The sequence below is a fragment of the Thalassophryne amazonica genome, chromosome 4 (assembly GCF_902500255.1).
Source record: "Thalassophryne amazonica chromosome 4, fThaAma1.1, whole genome shotgun sequence".
NCBI classification, from domain to species: domain Eukaryota; kingdom Metazoa; phylum Chordata; class Actinopteri; order Batrachoidiformes; family Batrachoididae; genus Thalassophryne; species Thalassophryne amazonica.
Window position 1 is genome coordinate 109,149,048 of NC_047106.1, and position 18,381 is coordinate 109,167,428.

The following is an 18,381-nucleotide window of genomic DNA, read 5'->3' on the forward strand; positions in this document are numbered from 1 at the left end:
CTGCTTCCACACACGGTTGTCACTAACGTTGTCCAAAGTATTACACTTTCACACTTTTATTCCCAAAACCGGTATTACTTCGTATTTAAAACAGAGGAGTCCGTACCCTCCTTCCGGAATTTAACTACGTGCGCTCCTCGCAACCATAGAGGAGTCCGCCCTCCTCGCGGAGTTTAACTGCTTTACATTAACAGACGATTCCACGCCATCGCTTACGGAGTTTAACTGTTTATGTGATCACACTTTTATTCCCTACCGGTACGCGTATATCAATCAATCAATCAATCAATTTTTTTTTATATAGCGCCAAATCACAACAAACAGTTGCCCCAAGGCGCTTTATATTGTAAGGCAAGGCCATACAATAATTATGTAAAACCCCAACGGTCAAAACGACCCCCTGTGAGCAAGCACTTGGCTACAGTGGGAAGGAAAAACTCCCCTTTAACAGGAAGAAACCTCCAGCAGAACCAGGCTCAGGGAGGGGCAGTCCTCTGCTGGGACTGGTTGGGGCTGAGGGAGAGAACCAGGAAAAAGACATGCTGTGGAGGGGAGCAGAGATCGATCACTAATGATTAAATGCAGAGTGGTGCATACAGAGCAAAAAGAGAAAGAAACAGTGCATCATGGGAACCCCCCAGCAGTCTACGTCTATAGCAGCATAACTAAGGGATGGTTCAGGGTCACCTGATCCAGCCCTAACTATAAGCTTTAGCAAAAAGGAAAGTTTTAAGCCTAATCTTAAAAGTAGAGAGGGTGTCTGTCTCCCTGATCTGAATTGGGAGCTGGTTCCACAGGAGAGGAGCCTGAAAGCTGAAGGCTCTGCCTCCCATTCTACTCTTACAAACCCTAGGAACTACAAGTAAGCCTGCAGTCTGAGAGCGAAGCGCTCTATTGGGGTGATATGGTACTACGAGGTCCCTAAGATAAGATGGGACCTGATTATTCAAAACCTTATAAGTAAGAAGAAGAATTTTAAATTCTATTCTAGAATTAACAGGAAGCCAATGAAGAGAGGCCAATATGGGTGAGATATGCTCTCTCCTTCTAGTCCCCGTCAGTACTCTAGCTGCAGCATTTTGAATTAACTGAAGGCTTTTTAGGGAACTTTTAGGACAACCTGATAATAATTAATTACAATAGTCCAGCCTAGAGGAAATAAATGCATGAATTAGTTTTTCAGCATCACTCTGAGACAAGACCTTTCTGATTTTAGAGATATTGCGTAAATGCAAAAAAGCAGTCCTACATATTTGTTTAATATGCGCTTTGAATGACATATCCTGATCAAAAATGACTCCAAGATTTCTCACAGTATTACTAGAGGTCAGGGTAATGCCATTCAGAGTAAGGATCTGGTTAGACACCATGTTTCTAAGATTTGTGGGGCCAAGTACAATAACTTCAGTTTTATCTGAGTTTAAAAGCAGGAAATTAGAGGTCATCCATGTCTTTATGTCTGTAAGACAATCCTGCAGTTTAGCTAATTGGTGTGTGTCCTCTGGCTTCATGGATAGATAAAGCTGGGTATCATCTGCGTAACAATGAAAATTTAAGCAATACCGTCTAATAATACTGCCTAAGGGAAGCATGTATAAAGTGAATAAAATTGGTCCTAGCACAGAACCTTGTGGAACTCCATAATTAACTTTAGTCTGTGAAGAAGATTCCCCATTTACATGAACAAATTGTAATCTATTAGACAAATATGATTCAAACCACCGCAGCGCAGTGCCTTTAATACCTATGGCATGCTCTAATCTCTGTAATAAAATTTTATGGTCAACAGTATCAAAAGCAGCACTGAGGTCTAACAGAACAAGCACAGAGATGAGTCCACTGTCCGAGGCCATAAGAAGATCATTTGTAACCTTCACTAATGCTGTTTCTGTACTATGATGAATTCTAAAACCTGACTGAAACTCTTCAAATAGACCATTCCTCTGCAGATGATCAGTTAGCTGTTTTACAACTACCCTTTCAAGAATTTTTGAGAGAAAAGGAAGGTTGGAGATTGGCCTATAATTAGCTAAGATAGCTGGGTCAAGTGATGGCTTTTTAAGTAATGGTTTAATTACTGCCACCTTAAAAGCCTGTGGTACATAGCCAACTAACAAAGATAGATTGATCATATTTAAGATCAAAGCATTAAATAATGGTAGGGCTTCCTTGAGCAGCCTGGTAGGAATGGGGTCTAATAAACATGTTGATGGTTTGGATGAAGTAACTAATGAGAATAACTCAGACAGAACAATCGGAGAGAAAGAGTCTAACCAAATACCGGCATCACTGAAAGCAGCCAAAGATAACGATACGTCTTTGGGATGGTTATGAGTAATTTTTTCTCTAATAGTTAAAATTTTGTTAGCAAAGAAAGTCATGAAGTCATTACTAGTTAAAGTTAATGGAATACTCAGCTCAATAGAGCTCTGACTCTTTGTAAGCCTGGCTACAGTGCTGAAAAGAAACCTGGGGTTGTTCTTATTTTCTTCAATTAGTGATGAGTAGAAAGATGTCCTAGCTTTACGGAGGGCTTTTTTATAGAGCAACAGACTCTTTTTCCAGGCTAAGTGAAGATCTTCTAAATTAGTGAGACGCCATTTCCTCTCCAACTTACGGGTTATCTGCTTTAAGCTACGAGTTTGTGAGTTATACCACGGAGTCAGACACTTCTGATTTAAAGCTCTCTTTTTCAGAGGAGCTACAGCATCCAAAGTTGTCTTCAATGAGGATGTAAAACTATTGACGAGATACTCTATCTCCCTTACAGAGTTTAGGTAGCTACTCTGCACTGTGTTGGTATATGGCATTAGAGAACATAAAGAAGGAATCATATCCTTAAACCTAGTTACAGCGCTTTCTGAAAGACTTCTAGTGTAATGAAACTTATTCCCCACTGCTGGGTAGTCCATCAGAGTAAATGTAAATGTTATTAAGAAATGATCAGACAGAAGGGAGTTTTCAGGGAATACTGTTAAGTCTTCTATTTCCATACCATAAGTCAGAACAAGATCTAAGATATGATTAAAGTGGTGGGTGGACTCATTTACTTTTTGAGCAAATCCAATAGAGTCTAATAATAGATTAAATGCAGTGTTGAGGCTGTCATTCTCAGCATCTGTGTGGATGTTAAAATCGCCCACTATAATTATCTTATCTGAGCTAAGCACTAAGTCAGACAAAAGGTCTGAAAATTCACAGAGAAACTCACAGTAACGACCAGGTGGACGATAGATAATAACAAATAAAACTGGTTTTTGGGACTTCCAATTTGGATGGACAAGACTAAGAGACAAGCTTTCAAATGAATTAAAGCTCTGTCTGGGTTTTGGATTAATTAATAAGCTGGAATGGAAGATTGCTGCTAATCCTCCACCCCGGCCCGTGCTACGAGCATTCTGACAGTTAGTGTGACTCTGGGGTGTTGACTCATTTAAACTAACATATTCATCCTGCTGTAACCAGGTTTCTGTTAGGCAGAATAAATCAATATGTTGATCAATTATTATATCATTTACCAACAGGGACTTAGAAGAGAGAGACCTAATGTTTAATAGACCACATTTAACTGTTTTAGTCTGTGGTGCAGTTGAAGGTGCTATATTATTTTTTCTTTTTGAATTTTTATGCTTAAATAGATTTTTGCTGGTTATTGGTAGTCTGGGAGCAGGCACCGTCTCTACGGGGATGGGGTAATGAGGGGATGGCAGGGGGAGAGAAGCTGCAGAGAGGTGTGTAAGACTACAACTCTGCTTCCTGGTCCCAACCCTGGATAGTCACGGTTTGGAGGATTTAAGAAAATTGGCCAGATTTCTAGAAATGAGAGCTGCTCCATCCAAAGTGGGATGGATGCCGTCTCTCCTAACAAGACCAGGTTTTCCCCAGAAGCTTTGCCAATTATCTATGAAGCCCACCTCATTTTTTGGACACCACTCAGACAGCCAGCAATTCAAGGAGAACATGCAGGCTAAACATGTCACTCCCGGTCCGATTGGGGAGGGGCCCAGAGAAAACTACAGAGTCCGACATTGTTTTTGCAAAGTTACACACCGATTTAATGTTAATTTTAGTGACCTCCGATTGGCGTAACCGGGTGTCATTACTGCCGACGTGAATTACAATCTTACCAAATTTACGCTTAGCCTTAGCCAGCAGTTTCAAATTTCCTTCAATGTCGCCTGCTCTGGCCCCCGGAAGACAATTAACTATGGTTGCTGGTGTCGCTAACTTCACATTTCTCAAAACAGAGTCGCCAATAACCAGAGTTTGATCCTCGGCGGGTGTGTCGTCGAGTGGGGAACAACGGTTAGAGATGTGAACGGGTTGGCGGTGTACACGGGGCTTCTGTTTAGGGCTACGCTTCCTCCTCACAGTCACCCAGTCGGCCTGCTTTCCCGGCTGCTCGGGATCTGCCAGGGGGGAACTAACGGCGGCTAAGCTACCTTGGTCCGCACCGACTACAGGGGCCTTGCTAGCTGTAGAATTTTCCACGGTGCGGAGCCGAGTCTCCAATTCGCCCAGCCTGGCCTCCAAAGCTACGAATAAGCTACACTTATTACAAGTACCATTACTGCTAAAGGAGGCCGAGGAATAACTAAACATTTCACACCCAGAGCAGAAAAGTGCGGGAGAGACAGGAGAAGCCGCCATGCTAAATCGGCTAAGAGCTAGTAGCTACGCTAAGCTAGCGGATTCCTAAAAACACGCAAAGTGAATAATGTGTAAATAATTTAGAGGTGATTCAGCAGAAGGAGTGCTTTAGTTAAGGCACGTAAAGATTACACTGGGAAACAAATCGTAATCTAGATAACTAGATCAATCTAACTGCGCAGATTAAACAGCTAACAGATACAGAAAAACACCGCTGTGCTCCGGAACAGGAAGTGATACAATACCGCAGTGAGAGCCAACCACCAGTAGAGGCAAGCAACTCTTGCTAACTGTGTTTCATTAACAGACGATTCTGTATCATCGCTTGCGGAATTTAACTGTTTATGTGATCTGATCACCACTCACTCAGTACTGTTACAAAGAAATTTTACTCACTGACTCGACTTCCTGTCTGTCTTCTTCGGGAAAATCTCGTTAACCAGACGATGCCAACGGCGGTCGACAATTGCAGACACGATCAATCGATCGGACCTTGGCCAAGGATTTACGTCTGGACTTGGCGACCCCCGCCGGACACCTCCGGTATTGTTGAGCTCCCGGACTGAGCCCCCAGTCAATGTCAGAAGTGTCTTACCCGGTGTTGGGTATTTTCTCCTCCAAACATTCTTAAAACCTTGATAAGACAAACAGAGTCAAGAAACACCAGTGAGACAGAAAGTCAAATTTATCTCGCGCGGAGTGCAGTCAGGCTGTACACCAAGGCTACACTAAAGTCTGGCCTGCTCTCCCGCTCTTTTTATTAGAGAAGCCCTCATCACATAAAAAAAAACTTGTCCTAAGGGTGGGGGGATGACGCAAGACAAGTTTCTTCCCGTAACATAAACACATACGTCAATAAGTGCAGCTGTAAGGAAAAACAGTTTCTTTCTTTTACTCTTATCGTCGAAGGTCAGCACATCTCGTTCGTCTGTTGCAGTTATCAGCTGTTCTGCATCTGCCTGGAACACTAAGCATCACATCACAACAGTCAAAACAACCTTCAGTTCTTTTACTCCCAGTTCAGCCTGACCCCGTCATGCTTCACTCCCAGTCGTTAGCGGCTACAAAACAAGTTGTATAATAATAATAAGTACATCCAGCTCTTCATTCCCAGTTCAGATTGACCCCAGCATGCTAAAACAAGGTTGAATAACACGTACATTCTCAGGGTTACTTTTAAGACAGGTGCATAACAGCACAATAACGTTTTCATAAGAAAGAAGACAAAGGTACAAATGTTTAACAGTGATAACATATATATATATATATAAAATCCTTAACACCCGGGTTATAGAGTAAAAGAACTGGGTTGCTGCTCAGTGGACCAAAGTCTTCTTTTCAGATGAAAGTACATTTTGCATTTGATTTGGACATCAAGGAGTGAAAAAGCCAAGCTGCTTTAAGTCCAGCATGAAGTTTCCACAGTCAGTGATGATTTGCACTGAAAAAAGTGAAACATCAGTGCACTTCATTCAAAGTACTTATTTACATTGGTCTAATTGAAAATTGTGGTTTCCAGTTAAATCTGCTGGAATCACTTTACCAAATCATAAATATACATTGTGAAAAACTAAAAAAAATTAGCTGTACCAAATTACATAAATTTTTTTAGTTGATCCAAAGTATCATTTTTTTTCAGTGTGTGGTGCCAGGTCATCTGCTGATGCTGCTCCACTGTGTGTGTTTTATTAAGTCCAAAGTCAATGAAGCCGTCTATCTAAATTTGATCCAGACTCTGGATCCAGTGTCGCCGTCCGAACGGTCCCCTCTAAAAATTGCCTTCACTGCACGTGTCTGAGACTGACTGTGTCTGACTCTCTACACCCAATGTGATCAAAGGGAATAATGTGATTATTAACCATCAGATGACAAATTAAAAACTCTTAAATCATTCTAAAGTCCATTTTAAGCAGAAACGAGGTGATAAATCGGTGAATCGCTACTGATGCTCTGAAACGATTTAGGCGCAGCAGCACATCAGACTCAGATTGCTTTGGGTTACGTCGTTTGGCTGTGAAGGAAAAGAGAGAGGGTGTCAATAATACATCAGTGGTACCATTCTCATTGGTGTCAGAATGGTACAGTACCACTGAGACAAGCACTAAACACTTTCAAAGTCAGTTCACAGTCTTTGATCAAAGAACGTTCACTTTTAGATTGGAGACAATTCATTTGAATATCAGTTTTCATCTGTACAAAATTATCCAGTCTTTCTTTCCAACTGGTGATAAAAAGTAAGGCAAACATGATATTCAACTTTCAACCGTAACGTAACACTGCTCAACAAACACCGCAGTGTACACTCATTGGCCACTTTATTAGGTACCCCTGTTCAATTGCTTGTTAACACAAATAGCTAATCAGCCAATCACATGGCTGCAACTGAATGTATTTAGGCATGTAGACATAGTCAAGACACCATACTGAAATTCAAACTGAACATCAGAATGGAGAAGAAAAGGGGATTTAACTGACTTTGAATGTGGTATGGTTGTTTGTTCCAGACAGGCAGGTCTGAGTATTTCAGAAACTGCTGATCTGAGAGAATGATCTGAAAATGAAAAACTATCCAGCGAGTGCCAGTTGTGTGGATGAAAATGCCTTGTTGATGTGAGAGGTCAGAGGAGAATGAGCAGACTGGTTTGAGATGATAGAAAGGCAACAGTAACTGAAATAACTACGCGTTACAACCAAGGAATGCAGAATACCATCTCAGAACGTACAACACATCCAACCTTGACAATGATGGGCTACAGCAGCAGAAGACCACACCAAGTGCCACTCCTGTCAGCTAAGAACAGGAAACTGAGACTACAATTTACACAGGCCCACCAAAATTGGACAATAGAAGACTGGAAAAACGTGGTCTGGTCTGATGAGTCTTGATTTCAGCTCTGACATTCAGATGGTAGGGTGAGAATTTGGTGTAAACAACATGAAAGCATTGATCCATCCTGTCTTGTATCAATGGTTCACAATGGTTGTGGTGGTGTAATGTTGTGGGGGATATATTCTTGGCACACTTTGGGACCCTTAGTACCAATTGAGCATAATTTAAACGCCAAAGCCTACCTGAGTATTGTCAGTGACCATGTCCATCCCTTTATGACCACAATGCACCCATCTTCTGATGGCTAATCCCAGCAGATAAATGCACCATGTTACAAACCTCAAATCATCTCAAACTGGTTTCTTGAACATGACAATGAGTTCACTTGACTCCAGTGACCTCCACAGTCACCAGATCTCAATCCGATAGATAGCAGGAGGTGGTAATGGTAGAAAATATATATTTTTTCAAATATGCTTACACCCACTTCAGAGATTGTGCATTGTGTAATTTGGGAGATATTTCATATAAGAAGTGGGTGTCTACCATGACAAAAAAACCCACCCCATGCAAAAAAGAAAACTGCAATATATACAGTAATTTTAACATCTTTTGAAATATTAGAATGTAATTGTTTTGACTTCATGACTAGTTTTGATGAACCCTGCATTGAACACAACATTCAAGTTTATGATACTGTATATAATGCTCCTAACTTGGTAGTACTTGTTTTAGAGAAGTCACAAAAGCTACATAAGTACTGATATTATTACAGTGATCCAGCAATTACACATGTAATTTCAAGTCACAACATGGCAAGTTGTAGTAAATCAAGTGTCATGGCCAAGCCAAAAAGAAGATCTCAAGCTAAAAGAATTTGATAAAATTGACAATGGTTTATGTTTTTAAAGTTTTTGAAGAGCATGGCCTCCTCCTAAGTTCTGTTATTCACACAGTGTGACTGAAATAAAACCTTTGACAGTGGTTTATGTTTTTAAAGTTTTTGAAGAGCATGGCCTCCTCCTAAGTTCTGTTCTTCACAGTGTGACTGAAATAAAAGCTTTGACAATGGTTTATGTTTTTAAAGTTTTTGAAGAGCATGGCCTCCTCCTAAGTTCTGTTATTCACAGTGTGACTGAAATAAAACCTTTGACAATGGTTTATGTTTTTAAAGTTTTTGAAGAGCATGGCCTCCTCCTAAGTTCTGTTATTCACACAGTGCGACTGAAATAAAACCTTTGACAATGGTTTATGTTTTTAAAGTTTTTGAAGAGCATGGCCTCCTCCTAAGTTCTGTTATTCACAGTGTGACTGAAATAAAACCTTTGACAATGGTTTATGTTTTTAAAGTTTTTGAAGAGCATGGCCTCCTCCTAAGTTCTGTTATTCACACAGTGCGACTGAAATAAAACCTTTGACAATGGTTTATGTTTTTAAAGTTTTTGAAGAGCATGGCCTCCTCCTAAGTTCTGTTATTCACAGTGTGACTGAAATAAAACCTTTGACAATGGTTTATGTTTTTAAAGTTTTTGAAGATCATGGCCTCCTCCTAAGTTCTGTTATTCACAGTGTGACTGAAATAAAACCTTTGACAATGGTTTATGTTTTTAAAGTTTTTGAAGAGCATGGCCTCCTCCTAAGTTCTGTTATTCACACAGTGTTACTGAAATAAAACCTTTGTGAAAGAATTGTGTTTATAAAGTTTTTCAAGAGCATGGACAAATTTTACACATAGCGGAATAGCCAGATAATTGAAAATAGACCATACTTTGTTACATTCAAGGGGTGGGGGGTTATTTTCAAGATATAGGATTAATTTTGATGCCAAAATGCTGGTATTAATATTGTGAATCATTTCCCAAGTGGATGTATTGAAATTCTGACATGTGATTTTACCACCTCCTGCTACAATAGAGCACCTTTGGGATGTGTTGGAACGTGAGAATTGTATCACATGGTGCAGCCAACAAATCTGCAGCAACTGTGTGATGCTATCATGTGTGCCAAAATCTGAGTTATGGATCCAACACCTTGTTGAAAGTATGCCCAAATGTATTAAGGCACTTCTGAAGACAAAAGGAGGTTCAACCTTTTACTAGCAGGGTGTATCTAATATAGTGGCCGATGAGTGTAGATTCAGGAATAATGGGTATTTTTAAGTTATCAACCCATTATTATCAACCCATTACTTTTATTATATAAAGACAAATTATCACTCCTAATTATTCCTAGTCTGTCATATGAGTGATCACATATTAGTATGTTTTAGCATGTTAATTGACTACTTAATAGTCTAAGCTGAAGATGGATGCTCTGAATTTGTGCTTTAATTGTAACCAAAATTCAAAACCTTCACCACAATGAAAGAGAAAGTTTCAGGCTTGGAAGTTTTGAATGCAGTATTATTTCCATGAAGGCCTTGGTAATTCTTCAGCTGTTTAATAGGTTGTATTTACTGTCTATAATGAAGAAAAAAAAAATCTCAACTGACAGAACGAGATAGTGACTACGAGAAGATATCAACTTTCAACCGACTAAAAACAAAGACGTAACCCAAGCCAAACCAATACTTTTGTACAACCTACCACACCTGAGAGGAGGACTAGAAGAAGTTGTTGGAGGTGAAGATGTACTCTCTGGTTCATCATGGCTGGCTTCCTCTGTTGCCCCATGGCCATCTTCAACTCTTGCCTCAGTGGTCAAATTAGAATCATCTTCATCGCTGGACATGTCCTGATCTTGTGTATCAACTTTTTCTCAAGAGAAATTTTAAGTCTAGAGAAAATATAAACAGCCTTAACAACTGCATCTTTAAAACAACACAAAACAAGAACGCCATTCGGAAAAGATTTGCCATATCATTCCAGTGGCACATCAAAACAATTTCATTTAATGAATGTCTTGCACATAAGGACATACAACATTTTCTATTGGCAAAACTATGTAAGGAATACTTAACCTGATAAACTGTACATTTGTATTTCTCTAATTTGAAATAGACTGATATGATTCCTTACCTCTATAAATAAAGTTGTTCGTAAAAATACAAATATACACAAATAGAGGGCAATTCCACGGAAAATGTTATCTCAGGGGTGATTTTTTTTTTTTAAGAATGAACAATGATTGCCTACCTAGAACTACTATCTATTGGTATAGAGATCATGCTTCAATGATTTTGTATTGTTGTTCAAGACGATGTTTATCTGACAGTTGGGAAGATTAATATTAATTCTATAAATGTGAATGCTAGTCTGTTAACAGTGCATTTATTTCACTACTCATACTTCATAAATGGTTTATGCAGAAGACATTTGAATGACTGAATAGACTTAATAAGAGACATAAAAGCTGGGACGTATTTGGAATATAAGCAAACATTTAATGAGTGAATGTTGGGTTAAGCTAAAACCACTGTTGCATCAGGTACATTATATGTTGCATCAGTTATGCTATGTTTATGAATTAATAAAAATTTTGCAATGACCAGGTCTTTGATTGCATTACTATTATAAAATATCACAGGCTGTCTTAATATTTCTATAAATATGAAAAGGCTAGGTATTTTACTTTCAGAGATATGACTTGTAAAACAACGTGAAGTTTCACGTCCATTTTGCGTTGTCAGTTACACCATTCAATTGTATATATTGTGATTCTCAATTTACATTTACACATATTCTCTAAAGTCCTAGTTGTGGTATCACCTGTACTCTATAATCATACAGAAATTTTAAAAATCCATCAAATTAATTCTGAAGGATACAATAAAATATATAGCTAAAATTCTCTAAATGTTGCGTCAGTTACAGTGGAATTGCCCAATATCTGTACCTTCGGTGTCAATGTCGTCAAGACTTTGACCTTCATACTGCGAGAGACTGCCCTTCTCCACTGCCCGAAGCAATTTGCTCATTTTGGCTAGCTGAAGTGTTCCCTTGGGCAAGCGGTAATATTGCCTGTGTACACAAATGTCATGACCCAGAAAGTCAGCAAGTTGGTCTTCTTCATTTTCTTGCAGATTAAGCACCTGAGACATTGTGGCAATATGCTTCCGGAGCCTTGTTGAAGTTAACATCTCGGGATGCCTGGCACCACTCTCCATTGCAAACTTTTGGATGCATTCTCCTTCTGTGCACTGACAAAGCTCTTGGTCTAGCAAACATGTAGATGTTATCCTTTGAAACTCCACAAATGTCATGTGTCTCAGTAGCTCCATAGCTGAGACCATCGATGGTTTAAGTAGCACAGGTTCTCCTCTTGCATGTTTTCCTCTGATTTCCACTCTGGCCAAGAAATCACACATCTTGTACTCAAGTGTGGTAAGACATGCAGCCATGTCGTCATTGTATCCTTGTTTTCTTTTGCTTTGAAAGTGCCCATTGGCATTCTTGACACCTTTCCTTCTCTTATGTTGAAAATGATTACCTGAGCAAGTGTCACTTTGGCGAGTGTTGCATAGTTGTTCGCAGAGGGACATAATTTCAGTATTCTTTCAGCAATGACTTTTACATTCTCCATGTGAGAGTCCATGCATTTTACATCTTCAGTGGAAGGTAAAATCTGTGGTGTGTTCCACTTCAGCTCTTTCATAGTTGTTGTTGCACCTCTGGTGACCAAGGCTTTCCATCTGATATTTTAATGGTCTTGAATTGTCAAGCGAACTCTACAAGGCTCCAGTTTCTGTCCACTGTGGTCAAATCAAATCAAATCAATTTTATTTATATGGCGCCAAATCACAACAAGCAGTTGCCCCCAGGCGCTTTATATTGTAAGGCAAGGCCATACAATAATTACGGAAAAACTCCAACGGTCAAAACGACCCCCTGTGAGCAAGCACTTGGCGACAGTGGGAAGGAAAAACTCCCTTTTAACAGGAAGAAACCTCCAGCAGAACCAGGCTCAGGGAGGGGCAGTCTTCTGCTGGGACTGGTTGGGGTTGAGGGAGAGAACCAGGAAAAAGACATGCTGTGGAGGGGAGCAGAGATCAATCACTAATGATTAAATGCAGGGTGGTGCATACAGAGCAAAAAGAGAAAGAAACACTCAGTGCATCATGGGAAACCCCCCAGCAGTCTACGTCTATAGTAGCATAACTAAGGGATGGATCAGGGTACCTGATCTAGCCCTAACTATACGCTTTAGCAAAAAGGAAAGTTTTAAGCCTAATCTTAAAAGTAGAGAGGGTGTCTGTCTCCCTGATCCGAATTGGGAGCTGGTTACAGAGGAGAGGAGCCTGAAAGCTGAAGGCTCTGCCTCCCATTCTACTCTTACAAACCCTAGGAACTACAAGTAAGCCTGCAGTCTGAGAGCGAAGCGCTCTATTGGGGTGATATGGTACTATGAGGTCCCTAAGATAAGATGGGACCTGATTATTCAAAACCTTATAAGTAAGAAGAAGAATTTAACAGGAAGCCAATGAAGAGAGGCCAATATGGGTGAAATATGCTCTCTCCTTCTAGTCCCTGTCAGTACTCTAGCTGCAGCATTTTGAATTAACTGAAGGCTTTTCAGGGAACTTTTAGGACAACCTGATAATAATGAATTACAATAGTCCAGCCTAGAGGAAATAAATGCATGAATTAGTTTTTCAGCATCACTCTGAGACAAGACCTTTCTAATTTCAGAGATATTGCACAAATGCAAAAAAGCAGTCCTACATACATGCGCATTGAATGACATATCCTGATCAAAAATGGCTCCAAGATTTCTCACAGTATTACTAGAGGTCAGGGTAATGCCATCCAGAGTAAGGATCTGGTTAGACACCATGTTTCTAAGATTTGTGGGGCCAAGTACAATAACTTCAGTTTTATCTGAGTTTAAAAGCAGGAAATTAGAGGTCATCCATGTCTTTATGTCTGTAAGACAATCCTGCAGTTTAGCTAATTGGTGTGTGTCCTCTGGCTTCATGGATAGATAAAGCTGGGTATCATCTGCGTAACAATGAAAATTTAAGCAATGCTGTCTAATAATACTGCCTAAGGGAAACATGTATAAAGTGAATAAAATTGGTCCTAGCACAGAACCTTGTGGAACTCCATAATTAACCTGAGCCTGTGAAGAAGATTCCCCATTTACATGAACAAATTGTAATCTATTAGATAAATATGATTCAAACCACCGCAGCGCAGTGCCTTTAATACCTATGGCATGCTCTAATCTCTGTAATAAAATTTTATGGTCAACAGTATCAAAAGCAGCACTGAGGTCTAACAGAACAAGCACAGAGATGAGTCCACTGTCTGAGGCCATAAGAAGATCATTTGTAACCTTCACTAATGCTGTTTCTGTACTATGATGAATTCTAAAACCTGACTGAAACTCTTCAAATAGACCATTCCTCTGCAGATGATCAGTTAGCTGTTTTACAACTACCCTTTCAAGAATTTTTGAGAGAAAAGGAAGGTTGGAGATTTAATCAAATGAGATCAAATTATGAGTCTCTACAAGTTCACTGATTATACCCAGACTGTTGCCATTTTTGAGGGCTAATGTAGGTTTGCAGAACATGTTGTCTTCTGGCTTGTACCCAACCAACTCTTTCACTGTATCTATCATGTGCCTGAAGTTTGCAGGATAGATCAGGATCATGATGTACTTTATTATCCCAAAAAGGGAAATTCATCTTGGACTCATATACTGCATACAATGAACGATAAAAACAATAAAAAACACACCCAATATAAACACCCCACATAAATATGACTCAATATAACAAACACCACCCCCTCCCCCCTTTGCACCTATCCTATAACCATGGAGCCATCACACAGTTCTGCCGCCTTACGCAATCTTACTTAGAAGTTTGATAGATGTAGGCACAAATGACTTTTTTAAATGGTTCATCTTAAATTTTGGAACTCCATGTCAATGTTCATATTCTTTAAAAAGGATATGTGATGAGTCAGTCAATATCCTCTGAGCTTGGCTGAGAACAGCCTGGTCATATAAAGACTGCAGGCCCTGGTACTCCTTCCGTCCCATCGCCTTCATAGCAGTGTGGACCAGACGACTGAGTTTGGTTTTTAATTGCACAGTGAGGTTACCAACCACACTGATATTCCAAACCTTATCAAGCTCTCGAGGACAGCCTGGTAGAATATAAACATGATTCTCTAGTCCACACCAAAAACTCTGAGTCTGCGTAAAAAAATATAGTCTCTGCTGGATTCGCGAACACAGACCATCAACATGGACTTTCCCGCTAAAAGTATGATCTAAATGAATTCCTAGGTACTTGTATGTGTCAGGACGGGCGGCTGCCCAAGAACCATAGTGGCTGGACCCACAATGCAGACTCCCAGACTGGGCTTAGGTGTATGAGAAAATGTATGAGGATTGCGCCACCGTGCCGCTCATGGCGTGGCACAAAACCACCTCCGTGTTGGTCTCACAGGACTGCTTTCAGATGGCTTCCGGTTGCTCTTCAGTCGTGTGAGTATCCGAGAAATTGTGCATGAGCTGGACATGCCCCAACATGTCCTGTGAGGCTTCATCACGGCGTTGCTTTGCACCATGCGGTTCTGCCGCAACACGCAGAATTCCTCCGCATGTCTGTCTCAATGTGCCGAAAAAGTGCTGATGTCCACGTTTTCCTGCATTTCCTGTGCTAGTCAGATGACATACCGGATCAAGACAGCGTCCAGTTTAGAAATGAACGGCACATTCCACTGTTACAGGAGTTTTTGTCATGGAAAGAGGAGCGGAGGAATTCTGCACATCGCGGCGGAGCCGCATGGCGCAAAGCAACGCCATGATGAAGCCTCACAGGACATGTTGGGGCATGTCCAGCTCGTGCACAATTTCTTGGATACTCACACAACTGAAAAGCAACCGGAAGCCGTCTGAAAGCCACCTGAAAGCCGTCTTGTGAGACCAACACGGAGGTGGTTTTGTCCCGCGCCATGAGCGGCACGGTGACGCAATCCTCCACTTCTCTTTCCATGAAATAAACTCCTGTAACAGTAGAATGTGCCGAAAAAGGGCTGATGTCCACGCCTTCTGCCTTTTTTGTGAAAGTCAGACGACGTCCCGGATGAACAAAGCCTTCACGTTGGAAATGATCTGGTTGTTTCAGCGGGGTTTGAGCCTGTCGATCGGCACTCAGAGCGCGCCGCGCTCTCAGACGCTGTGGGCGGTCTTTAAACCGGCTGGAGCACTTCTTAATCTGTGTAATCCCCATAAAATCGTTGCTGAAAGCCATCTAAATCCGATCTAGGTCCGATACTTTTTGGACAGACCTCGTATGAATACTTTTGTGGTCATTCCACACACGCGCACACACACACACACACACACACACACACACGTCAGGGTGCTGCCATACAAGGCGCTCACTACACACCAAGAGCAACTTTGGTTTGAGCTGAGGGTCCTCACGTCTCAAGCCCACTGCTTAACCACTACACCATTACCTCCCCACATTCACTCTTACCCCCAATCTCAATTCTCTTTTGTACCCCTTCCCCTTCCCCTTGGCCCTACCCCTACCCCTACACCTACCCCTTTAAAACAAGGGGTAAGGCGAAGGGGTATGTCTCTAGCCCTATGAATTGAGACACCCCTCCACCTTAGGAGGAAAAAAACTGCCCGTGTCAATCTGCCGTCTTCACTGTTTGTTAACATGGCAACTGAAATGCAACTTGTTGCAGTAGCCTTACTCTTTTTATTTTCTCGCCTTTCTGCATAAATGCAAAGAAATAGAAGAATTCGAAGATTTCTGCAACACATCGCAATCATGTCATGTTAATTAATTTAATGAATTTGTAATTAATAATAATAATAATAATAATAATTAATAGTATTAATAATTAATTAGTAATAGGCTAATGTTAATAATACTAATAATAATCAATATTAGTAATAATTTATATTTTTGATTAATCATTGATTGATTAGTAATTAATTAATTAGTAATTAAAATAAATAAACACTTGAAATATATCAGTCTGTGTGCACTGAATGTATACAAGTTTCACTTTTTGAATGGAATTACTGAAATAAATCAATTTTTTCATGATATTCTAATTATATGGCTGCATCTAGTTCTGTTAACCTTATATATTTTTTCAAATTCTCCCATTTTTTTTGCATCCAGCCCTATTTCCTTTAGAAATTTCTTTGACAAATAACAGCAGTCTATTAGGACATCAGGTTATGTGTTACACATATACATGTGTGTGTATATATTTTCCAACTTATTCCCATTGGTGAAACTTCTCCTAATTTTCTGCCTGAAAGCTTATTAGGAGACGAGTGTGTTCAGGGCTCCCTGTTTGTTTACAAAATACACACACGTTACAGACCTTGAAATCCAACAGCAGGGATTGATATTATCCAAAGATTTATGAAGATACAAATTAACATGCTCATCCTTTATCATGGTTTTCTCCATTGTGAGATATAAAAGTGTCTTATCGTTCGTGTGTACGTGGTCTATTAGATAATAAACTGACCCTTTTATTTTTTTTTAACTATATGGATTTGAATGACGTGTGATTACACCAATCATGCTTGAACCCTCGTGCGCATGCCTGAGTTTTTTCACGCGTCGGTGACGTCATTTCCCTGTGGGCAGGCCTTGAGTGAGATGTGGTCCCGCCCTCTCGGCTGAATTCCTTTGTTTCACACGCTGCTCGAGACGGCGCGCGTTGCTTTATCAAAATTTTTTCTGGACCTGTGAGGAATATCCGAGTGGACACTATTCGAGAAATTAAGCTGGTTTTCGGTGAAAAGTTTAATGGCTGATGAGAGATTATGGGGTGTTTCTGTCGGTGTAAGGACTTCCCACGGAGCGGGACGTCCTGCAGCGCTTCCAGGCCTGTTTCGACCTGAAAACATCCTAATTTAAGGCTTAATTCACCCAGGACATCGTGAGAGAACAGAGAAGATTCAGAAGAGGCCGGCATGAGGACTTTATGCGGACATTCCACTGTTTAAGGACATTTTTTTAATGAAAGACGTGCGCGCAAATTCGCCGAGTCGTTTCCGTGACGACTCGGCAAATCTGTGTGCGCCGCGACAGGAAAAACACCTCTGTGTTGAAAACCATTTGTAAAATTCAGGCGGCTTTTGATGGCTTTCAACAAGTGAGTAACTGAGAAATTGTTTAACAGCTTGGGCATGTTCCAACTTGCCCGTTAAGGTTTCCAATGGAGGTGTTTTTCCTGTCGCGACCCCCCGCGGTCGGGTCCGGCCCGACATGCGACTCTGCCCGCACGTTCTTTCATTACAAAATGTCCGTTAACAATGGAATGTCCGAATAAACTCCTCATGCCGACTTCTTCTGAAAGTTCTCTGTTCTCTGACGACTTCCTGGGTCAACAGAGCCTGAAATGTGGACGTTTTCAACTTGAAACAGCGAGACGCTGCCGCCTCGAAGCGCAGATCGCCGTCAGGCGCCGTGGGCCGTCCTTAAAGCGACACTACCAGACCAAAATCTCTCATCAGCCGTTAAAATTTTTACCAAAAACCAGCTGAATTTATCGAATGGTGTCCACTCAGTTGTGCCTTACAGTTTTGAAAAAATTTTGATCAAACAAAGCAGCAGTCTCTGAGCCATTCCTAAACAATGAAAAAACGACGAGAGGGTGGGCCACTCCTCACTCAAAGACTGCCCACAGGCGAATGACGTAACCGACAGGCATGAAAAAACTCTTGCATGCCCACGAGGGTTCAAGCATGTCTGATGTAATCACACGTGATTCAAATCCATATGGTTTTTGAAAAAAATAATAAGATCGGATACTTTTCTAATAGACCTCGTATATGCATTATAACGCCTCACGAGCGAAGTTCCGATATTCCTCAGAACGACAATATACGCAACATGCATCCAGCAGCATACACGTTGCTGTCATAGGCAACTGCCTGTAAAGTTTTTTGGCAAGTTATAACTT

At 40.7% G+C, this 18,381-nt stretch overlaps 1 long non-coding RNA gene across 1 annotated transcript; it reads left to right on the forward strand.

Annotated features, from left to right (window-relative positions):
• Positions 1-9,394: 9,394 nt before the first annotated feature.
• On the forward strand, positions 9,395-17,926 carry LOC117509248. Its single transcript, XR_004560331.1, has 3 exons — positions 9,395-9,478; positions 12,909-12,918; positions 17,915-17,926. It is a non-coding gene; the product is annotated as an uncharacterized LOC117509248 (long non-coding RNA).
• The last annotated feature ends 455 nt before the right edge of the window (positions 17,927-18,381 follow it).